This window comes from Heliangelus exortis, chromosome 2 (assembly GCF_036169615.1).
Source record: "Heliangelus exortis chromosome 2, bHelExo1.hap1, whole genome shotgun sequence".
In the NCBI taxonomy this organism is placed as follows: Eukaryota; Metazoa; Chordata; class Aves; order Apodiformes; family Trochilidae; genus Heliangelus; species Heliangelus exortis.
In genome coordinates, this window is record NC_092423.1 from 87,620,156 (window position 1) to 87,644,926 (window position 24,771).

Sequence of the window (24,771 nt, forward strand, 5' to 3'; positions counted from 1 at the left end):
CCTCTATTACAAATGTTTTTTTCCAGGTCTGCATATGATCAGTTATTTATAATTGTTATTTATATATATTTATAATACATTACTCTTTAGCCTTATTCTGTCCATTCTACTCATTCTTTCCTGACAGTATGCATGCTCTTTCTTTGTGGATTTAACCATAGTGCTCCCCAAGGCAGTGTGAGCTGTGTATTTCCTGCCTTTTCTTCTCTACCACTTCTTCCAATATCATCTTTAACAGACCAATATAATGAAGTTAACACTCTTCAGGAATACGTAGTTCAGTCCAGTAAATAATGGAGGACTTTTTTCAGCCCACTAAATGTTATGTTTGAAGAGAATATTAGATGGCAAACCTATCGGCTGTTAAAGCTATCTGATAAAATTTTGTGGGTTTGCCACACTGGCATGGCTGTGCTGTGGAAGTGTAGCATGGGAAAGGTCAGGAGGCAGCTCGTTCTTCCAGGAACTGTCCAGGGTCCATGGCTGAACCTGCTGCCAGAAAAATGTGATTAGCCAAAGCAGGTTTGTTCTTAAGGTGAAGCATATTATAAATCCATTTGAGATGGATGAACTATGATTTAAACTCTCCCTTCCCTTCCCTTCCCTTCCCTTCCCTTCCCTTCCCTTCCCTTCCCTTCCCTTCCCTTCCCTTCCCTTCCCTTCCCTTCCCTTCCCTTCCCTTCCCTTCCCTTCCCTTCCCTTCCCTTCCCTTCCCTTCCCTTCCCTTCCCTTCCCTTCCCTTCCCTTCCCTTCCCTTCCCTTCCCTTCCCTTCCCTTCCCTTCCCTTCCCTTCCCTTCCCTTCCCCTTTCATTTACCTTTCATTTTTTCTTAGTTTACAACTTAACTAAAAATTTTTGATATATTCTGCATTCAGAGACACCCAGATAATTTTCTTCCACTTCAGCCTGTCCTTTACAAAGACTACAAAACCTGGTAAATCTGAGATATTTTTTCTTTTATTCTTTTTCCCACAAGACCTGTTTGTCTACCATATGAAGCCTGTACTGAAAAAAAAAAAAAAAAAAAAAAAAAAAGCAGAAAATTTTACTTAAGTGTGTAATAATGGCTTACAGTCTTTACAGTAAGCCAGATTTTTTAAAAGCCAGAATAGGACCAAAATATTTGCTGTAAATTTCCCTTTAGCATCCAGGCAATTAGCTCATTTTTCTTTTATCTTCCACAAGCTCAGTACTCTTTGATGTTTTCAAAACTGTCAGGGAAGTGGCCTTTGATGTCTTCAAATCAAAACTAGACATCCATCTGGAAGATACGCTTTAGTCAAATACACATTATTCAGCTCAGTGCAGGGACAACCAGGTGAAATTCTACAGCCCATGTTTCAAAGGTAGTCAACCAGATTAGCTAATGGTTTTTTGTCATTACATTTTATGAAGCTATAAAAATGAAGCACTATGTATCTTTATGCAGACCCTCAGAAGGAGATCGTAAAAAGAAGTATGAGAGAAAGCAGACGTGGCTACAGAATGATAAATTCTAGATCATGATACTACGTAGAGCAGCATGGAGAAAAGTCTGACTGATCAGAGACGGTCAAGCTTTTATGCAAAAATGTCCAATCAAGAGAGATCTGCAGAGCTTCCTTTATGAAGTTACTCATTACTGAAAGTAGCAATATAAAGGTAGATTAAATGATGACCCAAAGAACCATAGCTGTATGACAATCCCTTTCTGACTACTGTAAAGTCTCGGGTGGGCAAGTTAGCAAAATATGCAATCAACTCTCTTAAAATGTGTTCAGCAACACTTTAACAAATATGAAAATATTAGCGTAGAGCTTGCATCAGGTAACAGTAGTTCTATTTCACTGACTGGAACATTATTTTGAAAATCTGTTTTCAGAGCTCCTTTTTATACAACCTATGCATTATCAATAGTCCCATTTTTAGAGATGAAAAACCTCCAACACCTAAAGACTACCCCCCATTTATACACCTAGAGGTGAACATCAGCCCATTCTGTCACATCATGTGATGGTTTTTAACACTAAATATTTTTCTGTTGTTGCTCCTAAATCTTTTGAAAGTCAGTTCTCATCTATTTCTTTTGTTTGTTTTATATGCTTTTTCCCAAAGATAGGTAAGTTGCATTTGAAGAAGTGTGTTATTTAAATAGTTCCATGCAATCTAGTGATTTACGCTGCTTTGTGAGACTTTTTCCATTCCTTAAGTGCAAGTTCTTGGAACATGTTGATATTTCATATCTTCTACACTGTTACTTGGGTTTTTCTTGTCATCAAAATGCTCTGACAGAATTTATTGATTTTGTGCTCTGTTTCTTTCTGTTTCTTTTCCTGCACTATGGCATATTCTGTGTAAATATGCAACCTTAGGCTCCTGTGCTTTATTTTACTGAGAAAAAGAGTTTGCTGCTTCTTTTTTATCTAAACTAAGATTCCTGAAGACTGAATCAAAAAGCACAGCTTATAAACAAATTATCCACTGTCTGTACTAACTCAGTTCTTTTTTGCACTTGCTTATTGTTCCCGTTGTTCTTTTGATCCAAATAAAAGAACCATAGAAATATCAAACATCTTAATTTTCTGCCTGGATTCTTGCTAGCCAAGACAATCCTGTCTAATAATGGGTTATACCTACTTGCAGAAAAGCTTAACTTGCAAATTGGTCCTATCTTCCCCCTATACAGAAAAACTACTTATTTGTCACCCAGATGCTCAGACTTGCAGGCCTTAGAAGGCCTTTTTGGGTGTCTTCCAGTATGTCTGATAACTCTGGTACAGTTTTACAGAAAAGAGAGAAAAGAAACTTCTAAATGTGTATACACTAGCACACACATGCTTTGTGGCAATGTGTATGTCCTGTCATTGAGCTCATGTGAAAAAAGGACCAAGTGGCTGGTATAAAACATACTTTTCTAACAACAAGATTCAGTCTTTTTCTTATATCTGTATTAATTTATCTGGTACTACTTTGGAATTAAGTTATTGTAGCTAAGTAGAATTCAGTTGTCTTCACACTGGGTATACACTCTGGACACTGCATTAAAATTTCCGAGAAAAATTAGAATTATCACAGATGTCAATATTTAAAAGTTTGCACACCATGTGCAAACACTTGGTGACTACACACAAGCTGCAAATGCATACAATGAAAAAAATGGGCTTTCTGAATAATGTTTTTCTCTGTGGTGTCTACCATACACAGAATGTTACTAATTAACTCTTTAAATTTTTTAAATTCTTTATTATTGTATTTTTCTAAGGAGTTTTAAATTACTAAGATTCATCTCTAGGAATAAAAAAGAGAAAACTACACTCAGTATCTCTGCTGACATCTTGATCTCTTCTAATACACCTATAGCCACAGCTGTGAAGCCATTAGTCTATATACTCTGTGCTTCGTTCTGACTTTTGGTCATGTAACCAGAGAATAAAGTGTTTACGGAGGTTCTTATATATGTAATCCACTGAGCCAAAATGTCCACCAAAGTCACTTCAGTTAATGCTGAGATATGAAAAGCCCCCTCTGAGAGAAGCATTCTGGAACTCACAGACCTCTCTGAAAGAGGCTGCTGAGTGCATCCCTTTTGAAACTTTTCTCTTAATTTTTTTCCCCATTTCCCCTGAGTTAAGCCACCATATCCAGGTCATAGCAAAGGCAGCAGCAGGCCAGAGTGAAGGCTGCTCATGCTGTTGCACATTGAAGAGAGAGTGTTGACCGCTGTGAGAATCATAAACCTCTCAGTTTGATGATCAACTGAGCAGTAAATTAATTAATCATCATTTTATGCCTCATCAAGCACTTTGCTGAGACTCTCAACAGGGGCCAGCTCAATTAGCCAATGGGAAGCAGACTGTTTTGTTTAGCTGGGTGAGTCTTCCATAAACAGAGGAAGCTTTGACAAGCTAATAAATATGTCATCTGTCTGTGTCACTAACTGCAATGTGGCTCCACCTGTAAAGTTGTGGGATTCTGCTCAATATGGTGGATAGCAACTCGAAAGAATGAGAGTGAAGTATCCTAACCTCTCAAACAAAGCACTTCTCATAGCTTATCAGGATCCTTAGAGAGTGAGTTGGGGACTGAATATTAAGAATCAGACACTTCTTTTTTTTATTAGTAAACCAGATATTTATATCCTTTTAAAGCAGATTCCTATGGTAAGCATAGTAAAACAGTTCAAGCACATTTATAATTTTAAAATGCTCCTTTTTCTTTCTTTCCAAGAGGGAAAAAAAAAAAAAAAAAAAAAAGGTACACTCTTCACAAAAGGTACACTCCACAATAAATGCATGTGGCAACAAGCTGATTGATTGATTGATTGATTGATTGATTGATTAAGTGGCAATAATACTTCTGTAAAAATAGGCAGGTTAAAAAAATCTTTGTATCAAATCTTGTGGTTCCACTGATGTTACTGGAGTTGCAGCAATCCAACTGCAGCCAGAATTAAGCTCCTGCCACATTAGACATTTCGTCATTCAGAATGGAAAACAGAAATCCACATTTAAAAGTTTCAGCCTTGAACCAAATCAGTGACTGTTGCAAATCTGTGCCATTGACTTTCATGTACCTTTATAGCCATAAGGGCCCATTATGAGTTTCTAATCTGATTTTCTGCATAACAGTGCCCATAACCTCTGGCTGAACAAGAGATAATCACTAACATACCCAGTCTTTGCTGAAAGATTGCAGGTGGTGGAAAATCTAGCACATCCTTTGATAAGCAGCTCCTATAATTAATTATCATCACCAGTTAAAATGTGCATCTTATTTCAAACTTTATTGTATCTGGCTTCAAATTCCAAATATTTTGTTTTCCTAAATGTTGTTTCAGTGGCAGCTGTTTCTTGTAGCACAGATCTCAACAGAAACTGTTTCTTCCAACTTTTTTAGTCTTTGCTCTCCTGAGGAAAAAAGTGTTCTTGAGAGACTGAATGGCATTTTCATTCACTCAGCATCCCATAGCCTTGTGCAAAACACTGATGTAATGTCAGAGCTGGAAGGAACCACTTTTTTCCTTAAACATTTTTTCCTTTTAACCACTTTTTTATGTATGGCCTTTTTCCTGGTCGTACATACTCATGCACTGAAGAGATGCTTGTTACTTTTCTATGATTTTGTCAGTTTTGTGTCCTCCTGGTTTTGGACTGCTGAAACTGACCAGTGCTAAGATGCAAACACTTGGAGACAATGGTGTTGTGAGGGACAGAAAGAACAGAAGTATAACTGGTTAGGAAAAGTGTTTACAGAGCCCTCATATGACTAAAATGACAGCTCACAGCTTAATTCTTGGTTCATTGTAGCAAGTGCTTTGGTTCCCTGAAAAGAAAGTGGAGAAACCAGCAACATATAAGAGTAGTGACTTAAGGATCTCCTCCAGTGTCCTTACAGCCTAGAATGATAATTCACTACACTCTCTGCTCTGGTTGGTAGGAATGATAGCAGCTTAGCAGGAAATAACTCAACTGTTGGAAACTATTTTGTAAACCACAGCTAGCCTTGAAACTTCCTTCTGGAGTTAGATCATTATGTGAAGGAGTGAAGGACATACTTATATGCGACTCAGTTTCGGCACTACGAGGATTCTGTCAGTCTTGTGCTCCCACCTTAAAATATCTGCTTTTTTCCAGCACAGAGTTTACCAAAATGTCTAGATTATTCCCTGTATGAATGCTTCATATTAAGCTCTGTTAGTCTTTTCACCATGTATAAATTTTATCAGCAAAGGTTTTCTATAATCCTTCCAAACCATTGCAAAGGATTGAGCGCAACAGAAATCTGAGTTTCCTTGTAAATGACTGCACACAGTGATGACTCTTTTTAGCTGCTCTGTTTTAAACCCAGTTTTAACCCATTTACTTTTCTCTAATGACTTCACACAGGACTAGCTTTCAGCTATGCGAAGTGAGGTGTGCTAGAGCGCCTCAACTGACATAAAAAAAAAATCAAACAAACAAACAAAACTCTCCCCAAAGAACTATGAACCCAAATGTGCTTTTTCCTCAGTAAAGATTACTCATTGACATCCTAAATGACACCCTTTCCCCAAAAAAGGGAAAAGTAATAACAAAGGAAACTGGGGAATGATGAAAAGAAGGAAAATAGGAGACTGTCATCTGTGCAGCTTCAAGGATGGTGAGGGTTTCTGGAATAGAGAAATGAAAAACAGAATTAACAGAAGCATCTGAGGAATGGTGAGACAGGGAAGTGGCACACAGTAACTTCCCAGAGAAGAAATGGCAGTATAACACATCTCACCTCGAGAAGCAAGAATTGATCCTACCCTTTATTAGAATGGTGAGACCTACAGATGTATACATATACATACTCATATACACCAACAGAGGCCTTTTTGTAAGCAGATTTCTAATTCCACTGATAATATCAACTTTATTTGACTAGCTTATTTCCCACAGATCAGAATGATCATCACTGAGTTTCCAGTACCTGGGGATGTGGTTTCATCCTAAGTTTTGAAAAAAGTTTCTCATAGAATTTATGCATGGAAATTAATTGCTTCATTTCCATATGCGTGCATGAGAATGAATATTTGTATTCCCTCATACCTGTTGTTATACTCCTGTAAGTACATGTAAGAGTGCATGCACTCTTAAAATTTTTTCTCCTGTTGCCTAGGTAAATGAGTATCAGTCTATTACTCTGTTTCTCACAAAACATTTTACAACATGTAATTATTTCAAGGGATGGGAGTGTGCCAAACAATGCAGCAATACATTTCATAAATTAAAAATAACCAGTTTGTTTTGCTGATATTCATGAAACTACTTTTTTCCTGACTATTCAGATGAATGGTTGATATTTCTTCCAAACTCAGCAGTTTTGCCTTGCAAGTTTTGGTGTGAACACTGGTTTCTGCTTCAGGTCATGTAGGTTCAAAGCTCTAGAGTTTCACTTTGAATTTGATGATTGCTAACTGGAAATCATTTGTCTTTGCTCTCATAAATAAACCTACATTCAGCAAGAACAGGCCATTCCTCAATGCTTAAAAAAAGAGGGAGTGAGCTTCTAGCATGTTTTTAATGGTTATGGATTTCACAGTGAAAACTTTGCAGAATGGTACTCAAAACAATTCTTTGGAAAATACATATGTTTCTAGGCAATGTACCTCTTGTGCTTGTGTTTCTACATCTTTTGGAAACGTCAGAGTTTTTTCAAATGTGAGATTGATTTAAAAAAAAAACCACAATATGAAACGGGCTTCTAGTGCACTCATATGGACCCTGGTCCAGTTCTTATTAGAGTCTGATCAGAGTCTGACATCAGAGAACACTGGACTGGGGGACATCAGTAACAGTACATTATTACGAACACAACAAGGACAAATATCATAAAAGAAGAACTTTGCCCCATTTTGCCCTTATTTGTTTTTTCTAGAAATCTCTGTATGACACTAGTCAGGAGAAAATCTGAATGACTGTAGGTCATTTTTCCACTCTGCTGTTGTGTATAATACTTGGTATTGGTAATACTCAGTACTTGATAATTTTTCTCTGTTCCCAATGTGAAATTCACTCTGCCTTGTTCTATTTTACAATAACCATTCTTAAAAGATACTTTGAAGTGAACAACTCAGAATAATCATAAATCTCACTGTCATAGAGACATATGTGAACTTTCTTTTGAAAACTTCATTGTTACTTATCTATTCTGTCTGGAATTACCCCATCCCTGTACTTTTCATCATTTATCCCTTTTATGAAGGGCAGAAATTTAAAATATTTGACAAACTCTAATCTCAACTCAATTACAATTTGACTAATTACATCACATGAATTTTACCCCTTGTGGTTTTGTCCAAGATTAATACATGAATGTCTCAGATGAGTTTATAGCACAGTCTCTTTATGCATCCAGAGGGTAATACTGAAATGAAGAAATACATAGCACAGAGAAACTTCACTTAAGAGCATTGGGAATATGACTATGCTGGCGATTAAACAACAAGATTTAATCTGGTTTCAGGCCTACAGCTGAAAATCATCTTTCGTAGAAATGTGCCTGCCAAGGTTATTGTAAAATTATCCCAGGCACCAAAGTGATGAATGGTCCCAGCATTTGCTGTGATATGGATGCCATCCCTGTGGGGCTTCACCAAGCGGGATTTTTCATGTGGACAGACTCACATGGAGGACAGATGGGAAAGAAAACAAAATTAGTTGATCTGCACTAGAGCAAAAATCCATCTTTCTTTTGCTACCCAGATTGTGCACTTGCATTTTTGCAGACACAGAAATGTGTTCTTAAATTATAGGACTTTTCCCTTTTTTCCTTTGTGGAGTGATCTGAACGTTTTATGCTGACCTTGGATTTAGTGCTGATTTGCATTCTTGAACTTCGACGACAGCCTAATTTTAGACATGCCAGAACCGAGCCTAATATCTAAGTTATCACAAAAATAGTATCTCCAGCTGCATTCATAACAGCCTTAGTCTGATTTTAAAGGCAGGCATTTCTTAACAGTGAAAAAGTTTCAAATAAAAACAATCACTCAAGCCTAGCTTTGTCAAAGTCCAACTAATGAAGCAGACAAAGAGTAACAGATTCTTTTAGAAGACAGGCAGGTTTCCTAGGACTCAGTCCTGGGATGATACAAGCAGCTCCTCTGACTAAGACACTGTAACCAGTGTCTTGAAGAATTGAGGCCAGTCATGGTTCGCACAGCACATCTGAGAAAAATCACTTTTTAAGACATTTCAAGGGCTTAACAGTGAAAAGAAATCTCCAGTACTTACATCATCATTTGTCTGTGACAGAGAAGGAGGGAAGGAGTTAAACCATCCCTTCGCTGCATCTGCAAATGGTGCAGTTCTGTTTTGAGACAAGAGAAAATTCACACATTTCATAAAGTATTTGCCTAATCGACAAATTTTTGATAAGTCACTATTAGGTGGCATTTAATTGTCCACATAATTTGAAAAGTACTTTAAACTACATATAATCACAGTTTGGATGTAGGAAAATTTATATCAAGAACTGTTCTAGAGGGGAGAAAAATGCAACAAAAAAATCAGTGTGCTTTACCATTTACAATTATCTCTTGATCAGATTTCACAAGATGAGAGTTTAAACTTAGAAAGCCAGAATAGATGTTAAGATTATTTAACTGCAATATAACTAACACCTTAAGAACTGATTTGTCAGAATGAATTGCAGTCCAGAGTGTTCTGAGTTTTCAAACTAAATTTGGTCTTAAGATAAAAGTTGCTTTTTAAAGAATCACAGTTCTTGTTCTAACTATTCCCCCACCCTCACCTGCAAGGCATTTCTTATAACTCTGATAAAATCACAGACCAGGTGCTCCAAGACTTTCAAAATAATAAATTCCAATCTGTCACTAAAAAAATAAAAGGTTAAACAAGTTTATAGAGGGAGTTCTGTTCCAGGTGTTATTTTGTAGGTGTATGTCTAATTTATCATTTTTCAGTAATAGTTACAAGAGATAAAGATCATATAAATATTCTGTATTAGAAAAAAGCTTTCATTTTGTCATGCAGATAGTACTAATGACTAAATAGATTTTAATCAGGAGATCACCACCTAGTAACGTTAGAACTTATTAAGAGTAATGTTATAATCAGATTTTCTCTAAAACAAGATGATCATACTGTGGAAACAAAAACAAAATTAAAAAGCAAACATTGATTATATACCAGTTTTTATAAGAACCAGAAGCATGAAAACTTTTCACAAATCACCTACTTTGGAATGGACCTTGTATAGGTTCAGTGGGTAAGTCTACCAAGTGGAACGAGGCAATGGAAACTGCTAACATCTTCCATATGTGACAGACTGTAAATTATAATACCATTTTGGATACAGTGAATGGACTGTTCTAAAACAGCAGTATGTCAGAATGGTGACTGTGTTTCCCTGTAGTTCTTCTTTCTCTGTTTTCAGTCAGCCCTACACAGTTCTAATTCTACTATCTTGTCTATTATTTATGAAAGTGTATAGCTATAAAATATGGTGTAACTTTTCCCCAAGACGTCTGAAACGTGTGCTTTGGCCCACCATAAATCAAAGGGAAGGCTGTAATTCCCAGCCATTTTGAAGGCAGGAAGAAAATCCAGGCCCTGATTAAACAAGGTGCAGCAGTACATTCTCAAATACCATTCAGTTCGGTGTTTTTTCTCTATCTGCAGAATGGGTTGCTCCATCTACCCGATTCTGTGGTTTCTAAATGAAGTATGACAGCACTTGGGGTGGCACTGTACTGCAAACAGGCTTAGAGATTGTCTTCTACACATCTATACATGTACCTCCCAGGCTCCATAAATTCAGAGTTGCTGCCTCACTCAACAAGGAACAAAATTTCTCTTCTGGTACTTTTCTCTATGTTACTCTAAAACAACTCTCTTGTTTCCATAGTTTTCAAAATTTTTTTTTTTAATTGTTCTTTCTTTTTTCTCTCCCTGATCCCAAATAAATACAGTGACAGAAGTAACTGCTCTGAAATTTTCCTGTTGAACTAATTTTAGAAAAGTCATAAGCAGAGCTCACTCTAAGCTTAGCTTGGATAGGCTGCAGAGGTGAACTTACAAACTCTTCAGAGGTAGTTAATATATCATCTCAGGGAACTTTCCCATCTAAAATTTGAAAAGGCTAAAATTGCAGATTGAGCAGAACTGAAAACAGAGTTTCCTCATACAAGGTTGAAGACTGTTCTTTAAAAGGAAAAAGAACACTTCCTCACAAAATCTTCTGTTACATTTTGAAGCTCTAGGGGAGATTTATACCACTTTCCCCCAAGGAGCAAAAAAGATGAATGAGTATAGCTATACTACATACCTGTACTGAGGTTTCTCAATGGGGAAGTAAGCTCCTACTGCAACACACAAGTAAGTTGGAGTTTCCACTGCCTACTCATTAGATTACAATGCATACACCAGTGAAGCTTTGCAGTGTTGTGGCTGATGCTGTGTGTTTAACTCTGCTGGGTTTTAATATGTAGTGATTATCATTAAATGAGAAGTCGTTTAGGAAGGCAAGTAAATTACTCTAAATTAATACTTTTTGGCTTTTAGGAACAGTAAAAGAATCCTTCTCTAAGCAATTTGTGGCAGTTCTTATTAAATAGTAAGCAGCTGATTTATTTAACATGAATTGAACTGAGATAAATGAACTGGTAATTTCTTGAAACTAAAAACAATTATTCAATTTAGTATGTAAAAAAACCACTTAGAAAAATTACTTCTAATTAATATTGTTAGTTCTTACCTAGGTTCCATAACTAGCTGTGCTCTGTTACATTCTCATGTAGAGTGTGGAAGATTCTTCTCATTATTTGCAAAATAGACATTTCATATACCCTTCAAGGTAGATGAGTTTTGAATGCTCTGTATTTGTACTACAATTTTTTTCATTTAGGCAGGCTTTTAAATCTTTTTATTTTTTGAAAATGAGAAATATTTGGGTGCATAGATTTTGTCATAGCACATTACTCCTGATAGATAATGAAATGAATCAATAATAAAGAGTTTCACAAAATCTTTATTTTACATCTAGAGAGAGCTGGGAGGAAATGGTGGTACTGAGCTTCAGCACCAGAGAGCAGCACCATCTAAGAATTGTGTCAAAGAAAAGTTCCCCCCTTGAACCCCAAACTTCTTCTGGACAAAACAGACATTCTCTCACTACTTTGGGGATATAGGGAATGCAGCTATCTTTTTGGATAACTTTTCCAACTGACACTTATAAAGAGGGACCCATAGAAACTCTTGGGGATTTTTACCACTTCAATACATACTCAGCATTTCCTCTTGTAGAATAACACGGGTACATAGCCAAAATTTTCATGCCAGAGCACATGGTTAGTCTAGATCTAACATGATTGGGAAATGAACTGCCAACCATAAGACCACCTCTGTATCCCAAACAGATAGATGGGGGATATCAATATCTAGCCCTTTATTTTCTTTTGTTTAGGGTCTACAAATGACAATAATGTCAAAATGAATAGTAGACATTACTGTTCTCCTTGGGAACAGTTCAGCAATGCCCTGTGGCTTTTTTTGAGCTGAGCATGGGAGCGAGAAAGAAAGTCCAAAAAGCATGCAATTACCCCCAGGAAATAATTACAATGCAAAACACACAGAATGCTACAAGTGACATTCCAGGTGAACTTGTATCATCACCCTGCTTTGCCTCAGGGATATTCCTGCCAAAGGAATATCATCCAGTTCCAAGAATAGCCAAGGACAGAGGTGGAGCTACGCATCAGCCATTCCAGGTCCAAGCCTCAGGGAGCCAGAGGTTGTGGGCAAAGGAAAATCTTACTAAGCCAAGCACTGACAATGCAATTCCCAAAACCAGGGCAGCAAAGCTTGCTGGAGGTGATTTTTAACCACCTGGTTGGAAACCAAACCACACCCAGGGCAGGCTTGCTTATATATGAGATAGTCTTATTCCAAACTTAATTGTCAAGAGAAATATGGGAAACAAAGTATTTTTTATGCCTAGTTCTGTTCACACTTACTCTCATAGGAGCAGGATCAAACTCTTCTCTATTTTTGGATTATGTTAAACTTCAAAGTTTAGCTTGAATGTTGGATTTCTTTCAATTCTAACCTTTCAGTCTATGCTGAAGAAGTCCCTCTTTGTCTGCAACAGGTAGAAACCATGCCCAAACCACACTGCAGAAATAATGGCTGGAAGAGCAAATAATTTAGGTAAATGTGGCCAGGTTTTATCCAGCAACTTTTTTCACTCACTACAAACTTTTAAACCAACTCAGCTAGCCTCACATATATATATATACACATAACCTGTAGTTACCTAGTAAGATTTTCTTACCTAACTACTGTTTCCAGATTCACACAGAACAGCAGCATTTGGTACATGATACTACTGCTCTCTTTAACTTTCAAATCCTTCAAAAACTGCATATTGACTGTTTCAGAACTGGAATCAGCTCTTCCACATTTTCTAGATGCCTTCTGTGAATATACAATATAATGCTGACAGGACAAGAAATTAACACACTTACATACCTCTTTTCTGTCTCTGGATTACCACTATCATAAGAATGGAATTTGCCTTGAAAGCCTGTGGTGTCTGAATAAAGTTTCTGCATTCTCAGCTCCATAGCGTAGTCCTGGGTACTAGAAACTTGGTCAAATTAAACCTTCTATTCTGAGCCTTCCAAGTTATGCCATTGATGAAGCTCAGAGATGAGCCTGCCAAAACCGTTGGATTATCTGCTCTCCAAATAAAACAAGGAAATATACAAAAATGCTTAAGTTGAAGTTGCCTCAAGCACCTTTAGCTCACATAACCTGTACTTTTGGAAAGGTCCCATTGATCTTGGCAGCATATTCAAAAATAGCTCAACAGTTCTTGAGCAGTTTTTCCGATTAATTAGGCACAAACAGGCATGTGTCATATGGCACATATGAAGCATATTCTCTCCTCTTTCCCCTTAAAAATTAACAGTTTCTCAAAACTGCCACGCAAAGGAAGTCACAGCAAACAATGTCCTACTGTATTACTTGTTCATATTTGGTATTTTAAATTCCTTAGGTTAAAGCCTTGCAAACATCGTAAAGTTGAGTTCTGACCAGAGACCAGTTAGTCAAATGCATTTGTCTTTGATAGGATGATAGGATAATCATCTTAATCAGAGAATTATCCTAAACTGGACATATGAACAGATTGTGCATAGTTTTGTTACTATAGAGGGAAAACTTATGAATTTGGAAGAACTGACACAGTGTATGATGTCAGGCATCAACTTTTTACAAATTTAAAAGCTACACCAGTGAAAGCAGAGAGTAGTGATAAATGTATCACATGCTGAACATGAAGTCTATCCATTAATTTAAAAATATTTTTATAAGCTATAAAAAAACCAAAGCCAACCCACTGCTACAATTATAATCTTGCAGAAGTCTTCAGTTCTTGTTTTATTGACAGGTGGCTTTTCAGATCTGCTCTTTATTCTGCCAATTTGTTGTCAAACATAACCCCAGTGTTACCACTGCTTTGACCTGGGCAGGGAATCAGTGTTATGTTTTGTTAGCTACACTGATGAATACCCCCTACTTGGCTGCCTTTCTCCATTTCATCGCCTGTCCCATAAAATGCCATCCTCCATTTGTCTCCATTGTGCCCATCAATCATTCTTTTCTGCACCCACACCTTAACTCACAACTTGGCCTTGCTTCTTTCCTGAACTTCATAGCTCCACTACCTTTCTTTTCTCCTCTCACACTCCTGTTTCCTCCTTTTCCACATGGGTCGTATGAAAAAAAAAAAAAAAAAGAAAAAAAAAAATCTGAAAACTTCAGAGAAGAGAAAGGGAAAATGAAACACCTTGTGCTGTAAGACAGCACTCCAACTAGAAAACTTATGACTCATCTGTACCTTTCAGCACACATCTTCTGTGTACAGTACTGACTGGCACCAAACATAAACATCTGTTACCATGAAAATCTCCACTCTCCATTCTACCTTGTTCCTTCACACTTTCCCACAGTGATAACATGTTCCAAGAGCTTTCCTGCTTTAGCATAATGTATTATGGAAACAGCTTTTGGCTGCTTTGAAACACTCATCCCAATTCAACCAAAATGTAACACAAGCCTTAGCTGTATATTTTCATCTGTATGTGTCAGTACACAGTTCAGTTCCATCATCCCACTTCACATAGGGAAGGATAGAGAAAGAGAAATTAACTTACCCAAAAACCCAGTAACTTACCCAAAAAACAGAGTCACATGGTCACTAAGGTATACTGCCACACAAACATAGTGAGAAATCATCCACAGCCTGAGAGAAGCCCAGTCTTCTATTGCTGCAGCTTCAGGGGGAACTACAGCTATACAAAGAGTGTGGGGCTTGATTGCTAAAGAGTATGATATGATAAAGAATATGATATATTCTTATTCTCTTATAACATTTATAAATGAAATGTCTATATAGGATTGTTTTCCTACAGTTTAGAAAACATCTAACAAAACAGTTATAAATTAATATTACTTTCAAAGACTAGCTAGGCACATAGAGGTTTTTACAACACTAAAATAAAATTTTGCCATTTTGCTCAGTGGCATGCTAAATCAACTAACATGATTCCACAGTGTCTTCTAAACATATATTTGCAATGTACATTTGAATTAATTTATAATGGGATAGTAAATTAGTAAACTCTACTACTCCACAATTCATTAGCACAAATAAGTACAATCTACTATCTTAAGACTAATTTAACATTAAGAGAGGAGGGAAACGTGAGAGCAGTTGAAAGCAAGATTTCTCAGGAAAAAGAAAAAGTTATTTAAAGTTAATTTTAAATTTGGTTTGATGTTTATTTGCTTTTTTTCAGTTTGCAGTAAATGCCTTGTTATGATCATGTGAGAAATTAGAGAAAAGAAGAAAGCTTAGTAGGGTTTATTTGTTCTGACAAAAGCTAGGGGAATTAAATAAAAACAAACTGAACATAAAATATGTAAAGACAGTACATGTTGCAAATTAATAGCTTATTTTTAAAAAAGGAAATTTAATAAAGCAATGCCGTTAGCTATTTGAAAACTGGAATAACAATACCTAACCATGCTGAGAATGTTGGCAAGTTTTCCTACTTAAGCTGGGGTGCGAATAACTTGTTACTATACTTACTTTATTTGTGATCAGAACGAACTAGATGGCAACGTTATTCAAACATGTAACTGGAAATACCAGTGTCTTTCCAAAATACCACATGGCTTAAATAATACAGATTATTACTCTAGGATTTTGAAAGCAAGGTGTTCTCTCATGTTCACTGTGTCTATAGTTCCATCACATAAACATAACCTGGTCCAGTTCACTGTCAGTAAACTCTGAGCCAGTTTTGAATCCTCAAACTAATTTTTGCTGCTGTAATGTACTGAAGGAATTAAAATCAAAATGATACTGCAAAGAATACTGTTCCTCTCCGTGATATGTAATCATGATGAAAAAGAATGTAAAATCGACCTATTGTCACAATCCCAACATAAGTACTAATCATGATAGCATGAATGCTCAATTTTTAAGTGTCTGCACTGAAAAGATATATTTGATGTGACAGTTACCATGGCAACTACTCTGTTTCAGTGAATACTAGAGTATATAGTTGTGTAAAAACTGTTGATGCATGAGACCTTACTGTGGCAGCCTTACAATGTATATTTATTTATAACTGGTTTATTTCTTTCTTAAATGGAAAGAAATTTCAAGAGAGTAACATTTAGCTGCCCAGCAACTTAGTGTTGGTTTATGAGTAGGACCTTTAATAACACTTTAGGAAGGACAGTCACACAGAGAACCAGCCAAGAAGGAGAAAAAGCTTTCACTTGACTGTATTTTCACACTGAACATTTCTCTAGATTCTTTCCTGACCAACCAAATTTATGGTTTGAAATTATTTTTCATTTTTATTCATTGTCACTTAATTTTTTTTTTTTTCCTGGGGAGAGTTTTGTTTTGGAATTTCCAATCTGAATATAAGTATTGTTCAAATATTTCTAGAAAAATAACCTTTCCAAATACAAAGAATTCTGATCATTTGCCCTGTCAAAAAATACCCAGTAATTTCTAAATTTCTAGGATGGGTGCATAAATTAGTTCTGCAAAACAAAAACTTTTAGTTTGGAAAGGAAACTGATAAGAAGGAGTTTGGTGCTAGGTGTTAAGGAAAAGTCCTTCTGGAAAATGGCAGCTGAACTTCAAAAATGCTCATCCTGAGAAACTGAGAAAGTTCAAAACTCCACAACCTTGTTTCCTCTAAAGTACTAAAAGTCATCAGAGGATCACTGAGGCTATACCAGAAAGGATGCACATAAACTTTGTTGTCTTGGTGTTAGTGTTAGTAGCAAAGTGTTGTTTACTATGTCATCCTAAAAGCTGCTGACAGCTCAACAGATGGTTTCTCCTGTCATGGGACAGAGAGTCTTACAGAACTTAGTAGATTCAGCAACAGAGTCCTGGGGTTTTGGTCTTCACTGCAATAATAGATGGCACAAGTTTTCAAAGACAGAGGGTCAGAAGAGCCATCTCCCCTGCCTGTGTAGGGTGCTCCCCCATAGCCAAACTGAGTTGTGTGGTCCAACCTCAATGAATGGAGTTATCTCCTGGGTGACAGGCCTTTCTTTCTTACCATGTTTTTTGCGGGAGCCAAAAGAGGGGCAGGAAGACAGCAGCAGGAGTAAGGAGAAAACTCACCCTTATTTACTCTTACCCAGCTATAGCCTGGGAACACACCCACATCAGACATCTCTGAATTAGTCTGGGCACAGCCTGGTTCAGGTCACATTCCTTCCAGCTCTTCTACCTTGCCTGCCTGAAGCCAGCTTTCTTCATGACTATGTGGTCTACCTCAGGTTTAGTTCACCTCAGCTTTGTGTGCCTGCTACATGATGCCAGAACTGTGGCAAGATGGAAAGGTTGGCAGAGGTCTGGAAAGCAAGGAGAGAAACCCCAAGCTACGTTCCAGTGAAAGTAGAAGTCTCAGGTGTTTCCCCGAGGCAAAGATGGATGTCTACTGCCTCAAGCTGCCTCTCCCAATGGGTGTGTTGTGAGGTAGGGATGGTTTAACAGGTTTCAAAATGTGTGGTGATGAGAGGAAGGCAGAGAACATAATGTAGACCTGCAAGAAAAGTGTTGCAGATCTTCTCTCAATTCCTATTGCTGTCCCTTCAGTAATCTCTGGAGTTCCTAAACTTTCCAGAAGTCCATGCCACTTTTGAATGAATCGACATATTAAAAATCTATATGTGGGTTTGATTCTGAGGTTTTCAAGTTTTATGATTTTTCTAAAATTAAGATATTTTCACAGATGCCTGAACATTTTTGTGTTGGACATAATACATCTTATTAATTTATTTGCTCATAGATGTTCAGAAAAGGAAACTTCATCTCAAAATATATGCCAGACATAGATCCTTGTGTCAGCAAGGCCCTATTCTTTCCTTGGCTTTTATCTATAGCACCATTTTCCTGTGGTAGAAGCAAGAGAAACCCTTCATGATGACTTCAGATGCACTTCTCCTGTCCCTTCTACCTGGATTATGGAAGCAAAGGAGAACCAAGCAGAAAGGAGACCTAGGCTTAATTAGGCCTGAAAGACATCAGAGAAAATATTTATCTTTCTGAAGGGAAAATTCCCACAAAGGTCTGAAGACAGCCATTCGGATGCCCATCTTTTCCATTTTACTACCTCGCTACTTTTTGGTAAAGTCAAACTAGAGCAGTGTCAAAGGACAACCATGCACAGACTGAAAATAATATTCTTTTTCTGGGGTAACTACTATAACCCCTTCCTCACTAAGGATTTAAGGGGGAAATTTCCCACTTCAAACAGTGGAGAAGAAGGTTCTGCAGCTGCTAGGCTGCATTTCAGCCATTTGTTCTAAGCTCACAGGGATTGCCACCAGAATCACACGGACATGATGGGGTTTACTCTACTACATGAGCTGCACTCACATGTCCACTGTACATGAACAAGGTGAGATATAAAGCTTCCAGACAAGAATCCTACAGACAACATAACATTCCTTCCAAAGGCTCCTCTGTAGGCTAATGCAAAACAGCTTGTGGATAAGTCTGCCTCTTCTCCCTCCTTTTTTCCCCTCAACCTGAGAATACCCAGATCAAATATCCAGATTATCCATCTGCTATTTCAGATTCACTCTTCAAGAGTTTTATTCAACTTGTACTGTCTACTAAACACCTCTCTTTAGTGGTTATTGATGTATTTTACTGTTAAAGATTCTCCACATTAATAAGGTCCAAATCTGTTTTCTCATGAACAGCCACCAACAGATATAATCACCAGGAACACTATGTTCACTACAGGGATGCATGACCCATGACAAGCTGTGAAGAGCAAATTATATAGACTTGTTTTAGAGGAATCAGAAGGAACTTACCACCAAAGATTCTCCCTGTAGCACCCAAGAGGCACAATATTTGCTCTTCTTATAACAAAAGAATTTGAACCTTCCACATAACACTTAATACTGAGCATCCTCAGAGGACTGACTGCCAGAAGAGCTGCAACAGATTTTCCACCACCTTCCAGTGAGCTCCCATTTTGACCAACCAGGAAAGAGCCTCTAGGAGGCTTTGTGAACAATTGTTCATGCTGTGGGATTGATAGCCTGCTTTAGATCTCTGACAGGCCTACTTAGGTGGTCACAAGAATAAATCAAATCCTTCTTGGAACTTTTTTGCTTGCTGTTCCTGAGTTTGACTGCAACAGTGCTGGGACAGAGAAAAAAATCTGATGTTTTTGTGACTGTGGACTTTACTTTATTATGATCCTACACCACTGAGCTATAGTAAAAAATTGCAGAACACTTTTTACACAAAGATTTGTAGCCACAGCTGGATGAATAACTGTCTGGTAACATTCAAATGTAGCACTAACTCAGTTCATGGAAGCAATTCCTTTATTCACTATAAATGGTGGCAGGTTAATGAAAAATTCCTTAAAAGCATCAGGTTGGGCAAGTTCCCAAGGAAACATAAAATGCTTTAAAGACATAAAAGATTTCCAGTTTAGTACTCCACAAAGTTATTGCATTGGTAGTTTAATGGATAAAAACTAAGCAAAACATTTCAGTGATTTATCTCAAGCACAGTTGAGTGCAGCTTCTTTCCACATCCAGAACTTTGCTCACAGATAAACTTCAATGCTCTTCTTATGTACAGGTAGTCTGTGAAGAGTTGACCAGATCACTAGAAGAAGCGTGGACCTGGATATACCCCTGTGGCAGTCAGCTCAAGAAAACAGTGACATTGTTCCTGCAAGCAGTGAAGATGCAACCAATACAATCTCTCATTAGACAGTAGATGTCCTCCTGTTAGCATAAGTTTCAGTCATACAGGCATCCTTCCCCTCTATTCTCTCCTCTTATTTTATAAACAAATCATTTTTGTAACTAAGAATTAGCAAAGACCAGACCAGTATGTCAGACATGTATTAGGCCAGTAGCTGATTCTGCATGCAGTATGTACATGTCTTCAAACTTGACTGTGCAGTCTATAAAGTCATCTTATCTCCTCAGCTGTTTCTCCTTCCCACCAAGGGAAGGTTTACAGTTCTAGGTACCTGGAAACCAAATTCCTCCTACTCTAAGCAGTAGAATACAAAGTACTAAATCAGAAGAAACTAAGATATTTGACTTCTAAACATATTAGCCCCTGGACTGTTTCTCTGCTGGCTGGCAAATATATATATCACAGACAATATTTTATTGATGATCCTTAAGGTAGTAAAATGCTCAGTCTCATTTTTATGCAGCTGGATCTGCATGAAAGCCAGCAGTAACTCAAGTGTTGTCATTCTGAAGTAGGGCACAGAAAGTTTACATTCTCCTAGAAACTTCACTGGTGATACTTTATGGATGCCTAGAATGACTTTACAGGGTGGGGGTTTTTTCCTTCTTTCAAGGGCTTGTGACATTCACATGATGCAAAACTCTCTTACAAGTTTTATAATTGAAAAGCCTTTACAATCTTTCAGCTATAGTGACCACAAAAGAAAACACAGTTGTTATATATTCTGAGAACTTAGAGTACACTGTGATTGTGTCATGTTTTGGCAGGCTTGAAAGTTCAAATATATAAGTGCAAATTTTAAGTAAGAGTTCTGCCATTTCCCTGCGGCAACCTGTAACTTGAATGTCATTGGAAAAATGAGAGTCAGTGGCCAGCCAGGCCACTATGATGCTGCAACTGTCTGAACATAAGTATTTCCATTCTGCTGATTGGCTAAAATACCTCTGCAAGTTGTTGGAAATAGCAGCTATTTTGCTAAAAAGTTATTGTTGTATCATTGGAAAAAGATAAGAAAAAAAGCAGTATATTTTACAGTCAGGATTTAATTTCTCGCAATCTATATTTGAAAGTTAGTGAGACTGTAACGATCATCTTTTTGAAGGAGACAAAAAGTTGTACAGGAGCCATTTATTAGTAGAAGGGTTCCAAAAAGTTATAATTGTTTCTAAAAGGAGATCTGCAAAAATTTTTCCTTCGCATTTGAACTTATAAAGTTTGAGAATATCTACTAAATTATTCCTATAAAACAGAAGCTACAAAGAGAATTAAATGGGAAATTAAATCAAACCTTAAGTTAGAAGCATCAAAGTAATAAGGTTATATATTTCCCTTTATTTCCTCCTGTTTCATCTCCTTCCTGAAGTTCTCAAAAGAAGCAAATAAAAACCATGTTATAGTGAACTCCTTTGTTTTCAGCTTCAGCAACATTAATCTAGCTGAGCTCTTCTATGCATTCATGCCAAAGATTTACTGTATTATTCCTCTTTTGTGTTAGTCCAAAAGCACTTTTGTAAACCATCAGTACACAGAATATTATGACACCATCACACCTAGACAGCAAAAAGGCCATGGCCTGGGTTGGCTTTAAGAACAAACTACCTTTCCTCTGTGTTTCTTCAAGTCAGGAATACAGGACAGTAGAGAGAGTAGAGAGTGCACCAGTTTTCCTGTCTCCTTTGCACCAAAAGGAGACATTTATCCTCCAGAATCACTTGAGTAGTCATGCGTAATGAAGTAAACTGGAAATCAGAAATACATACATAGTGTCCCCACTGTACATAGTAACAGTTAAGCATGCAGTTCTTCCTCAAACGAGCAATTTTTTTCTTATTTTGCTCACAATATTTGCAGAGCTGAGTACAGCTCACCAGGCATTAGAAAAGCTAGTAAATTCTGGTCTACTCTTTTATAATGAGAGTGATTTTTACTATAAACCTAGAAACCTAAGTTCAAATGTCTTCTGAGGGTAAGCCAGTTTCTTTTTTTTTTTTTTTTTTTTTTTTTTGTTTAATAGTAGAATAAATTAAATAATACAACAAAGTCTACTACAGGAAGGAGACCCTTATTGTGTAGTGAAATCCGGATCTTGCTTCCATTTACAGCATAGAGATTTTTGCATGATCCTAATCACAAAGAAAAAGTAATATTAAGAAAAAAAAATGACTTCTGCACTTCAGTGAATTTGTGACCCACTTTTTCCTTCCTTTTACAGCTGTGATTTCTTTTACACTGAAGTACAGCAAGAGTCTGGCTGGTCTACTGCTCTTCAACTTTCACCAGTGACCTCAACTTTGTCAGTGGCATTTTTTTGCATACTCTGCACAATTGTTCTGTTCTCTTTGAAGATTAAAAAAGGACATTGCTTTGTTTGGTTTTGTGGGGTTTTTTTACATAAAAATGTAGAATGAATTACTTTAAATTTTAAATACATCTAGCAAAAGTTAGTAAGTTAAAGCAAGCTTATACTTATTTTAAGACTACTTTACACTTCTAAAGTAATATGCAGATGTCTTCATTTAACTGAGAATATAGATACTTTTATTATTTAAGGATAAAGTTGTTTTAAAGCATAACACTAGTCATCCAGTGCACTACAATCATCACAGGGCACACCAAGGTATGAGAACAAAAAATGGCACGTGAAATAATGAACCCTTGGAAATGCATTTACTTTACTGATACATTCAGCTTCTACTTTCAAAACTTTTAATTTCACTACTAAACCTATCTGATTTGCAGTAATTAAAAGGAAAATCAAAATACCTGTGCAGTTTGTTTCCCATGAAGAGATAAAGCTGTTGTCTAGAGGTTGACTCCCAAGTTTCCAAGAATGTGTCTTGTGCTTTGATCACACTTCAGAGTGGAGAAAGAGACAACACACTCATTTGCTATGTTGAACTGCATTCTGTGCATGGAAGGTACAGGCATTCCTACAGAAAGAGACAGAATCCTGGAACTCTAAAGAGTGGGCATATCTACAGCAAATATTCAAGAAGAAGTAAAAAGATTTTTAGTTGTTGTTCTTTATTCAGCTGCTGCCATCTGCACTTAAGCTTTTTTTCCTGCAATTCAGAAATTAAGATCCCAGATAATAAAAATATTTAATGAGTTACCTCTGTTTTGCATTTACAGCCTCCAGATGAATAGTCATGGATAAACTATGTGTTAAGTTCACAGTGAGATATACACCTAGGCCAAAACATTTGCAATATTAAAGCCTTCTACTACTTTAATATTTCCTAATGTACTAGTTCTGTATTCACTTGATTGAAGCAGAGGGGGGGAAAGGCCCCATATATTTCATGCTGAGTGACAGAAGTTTATTGGAATTGAGCCTTTACTTGCTTTTAAATGACGATACCAATTTACAGCTACATCAGTATCCCATAATCCCACTCAGATCTATGGCATGGTACAGATTTCTGAGAAGTGATTCTTAAATGCCAGTATAGCTAAACTGCACTACATCAGTGTTTGGCTTCTCTGTAGTGGGAAACTTAGCACTACAACAGTAGAATGGAGAAGGACAATATGCAAAAGATAACAGATTTGAATGGCAGAAAATCTATATTTAAGTGGAAAAATACTAGGACTATTTCACATTCTGGTTAAATCAAGACCAGAATTAAGTATGATAATGAGATTTGCATTATTTCTTTTTTTTTTCTTTTTGTTTTTTTCCTTTGAAAAGGAAATGTTACAGATCTCCTTGAGGAAAAATTCCATAATCATTAATCATTTTGGTTGGAAAAGACCTTTACCATCATCAAGTCCAATGTTAACCTTGGACTGCCAGCTCCACCACTAAACCATGCCGATAAGTGCCACATTGACACATCTTAGAAATACTTCCAGGGACTCAACCACTTTCATGGGCATCCTGTTCCAATACTTAATTACCCTTTTGGTGAAGAAATTTTTCCTAAAATACAATTTAAACCTCTCTTGGTACAATTTGAAGTCATGTCCTCTTGTCTTATTTCTTGTTACTAGGAAGAAGAGACCAGCCCCCACCTTGCTACTACTTCCTTTCAGGTAGTTGTAGAGAGCTATGAGGTCTCCTTTCAGCCTCCTTTTCTCCAGGCTGACAAGTCCCTGTTCCCTGCCATTCTGTTGTTGTGTTGGTGTGCTTTCTATGTGTCTTTTTGCCCATTCTTCAATCCAGCTTAAGACATTTTTCTAGAAGAAATTAGACAATATAGACTATACTCCAGATGGGTTGGATTACACTGTGATAAATTTCTAAGGAGATATTGCCAAGTATTACCATATTCATTGCTGGGCACTACTTTTGAGACTTCAGAAAAGCAACCAACTAAATGAAGAACTTCCTTTCAAATAGCAGATCTATCCATAGACAAAATAAATTATTCAACTAAAGCATGTTTCATAATTCTTGGGTTTATTCCCAGTTTAACTGGAAATTATTTAGCTCTTTTTGGGTAGAGATTATTTCCTTGGTCTGGATAAAATATGAAATGTATTTTCAGATGTATAAAGGTGGATATTGAATCTTCTTTGTGTCACAGAGTTAGAAAATGTATTGGTTTAGCATTTTACAAAATACTGATTTTTATCAAGGCCTAATTCTTATTTACATATGGCTGATGAGCACCACACCAGCAGAGTGAAGTATGAAATGCATGTCTTCCATTTAAAATGCTCACAGTCAGATAGGAGTCACATTTGTAATAAAAATTACTGTGCTTACAATTTTATTCCTTGATTTCTCTAGCAGAAAAATTTGAAAGATATTTTTTTTAATTGTTTTAATTAAATAGGTTACCATCTCACCATATGAATTAGAAAGAGACTGAGCTAGTCAGTTAATTCTTTCCCTTGCTTTCTGCAAAATTTTTTAGAGTAGGGATTTTCCTGAATAACTGCAGACACATTAAGCTACACTCTTACTACTGTGTAGAATAAGAAAACCACAAAAAGAGATTCTTCTTCAGGACATGATTCAGA

At 36.8% G+C, this 24,771-nt stretch overlaps 1 long non-coding RNA gene across 1 annotated transcript; it reads right to left on the bottom strand.

Annotated features, from left to right (window-relative positions):
• Positions 1–801: 801 nt before the first annotated feature.
• Positions 802–14,760, bottom strand: LOC139792921 (uncharacterized). The gene is made up of 3 exons (XR_011724439.1): positions 14,701–14,760; positions 8,736–8,811; positions 802–1,000 (listed from the first exon to the last, which is right to left on the bottom strand). It is a non-coding gene; the product is annotated as an uncharacterized lncRNA (long non-coding RNA).
• Positions 14,761–24,771: the final 10,011 nt, after the last annotated feature.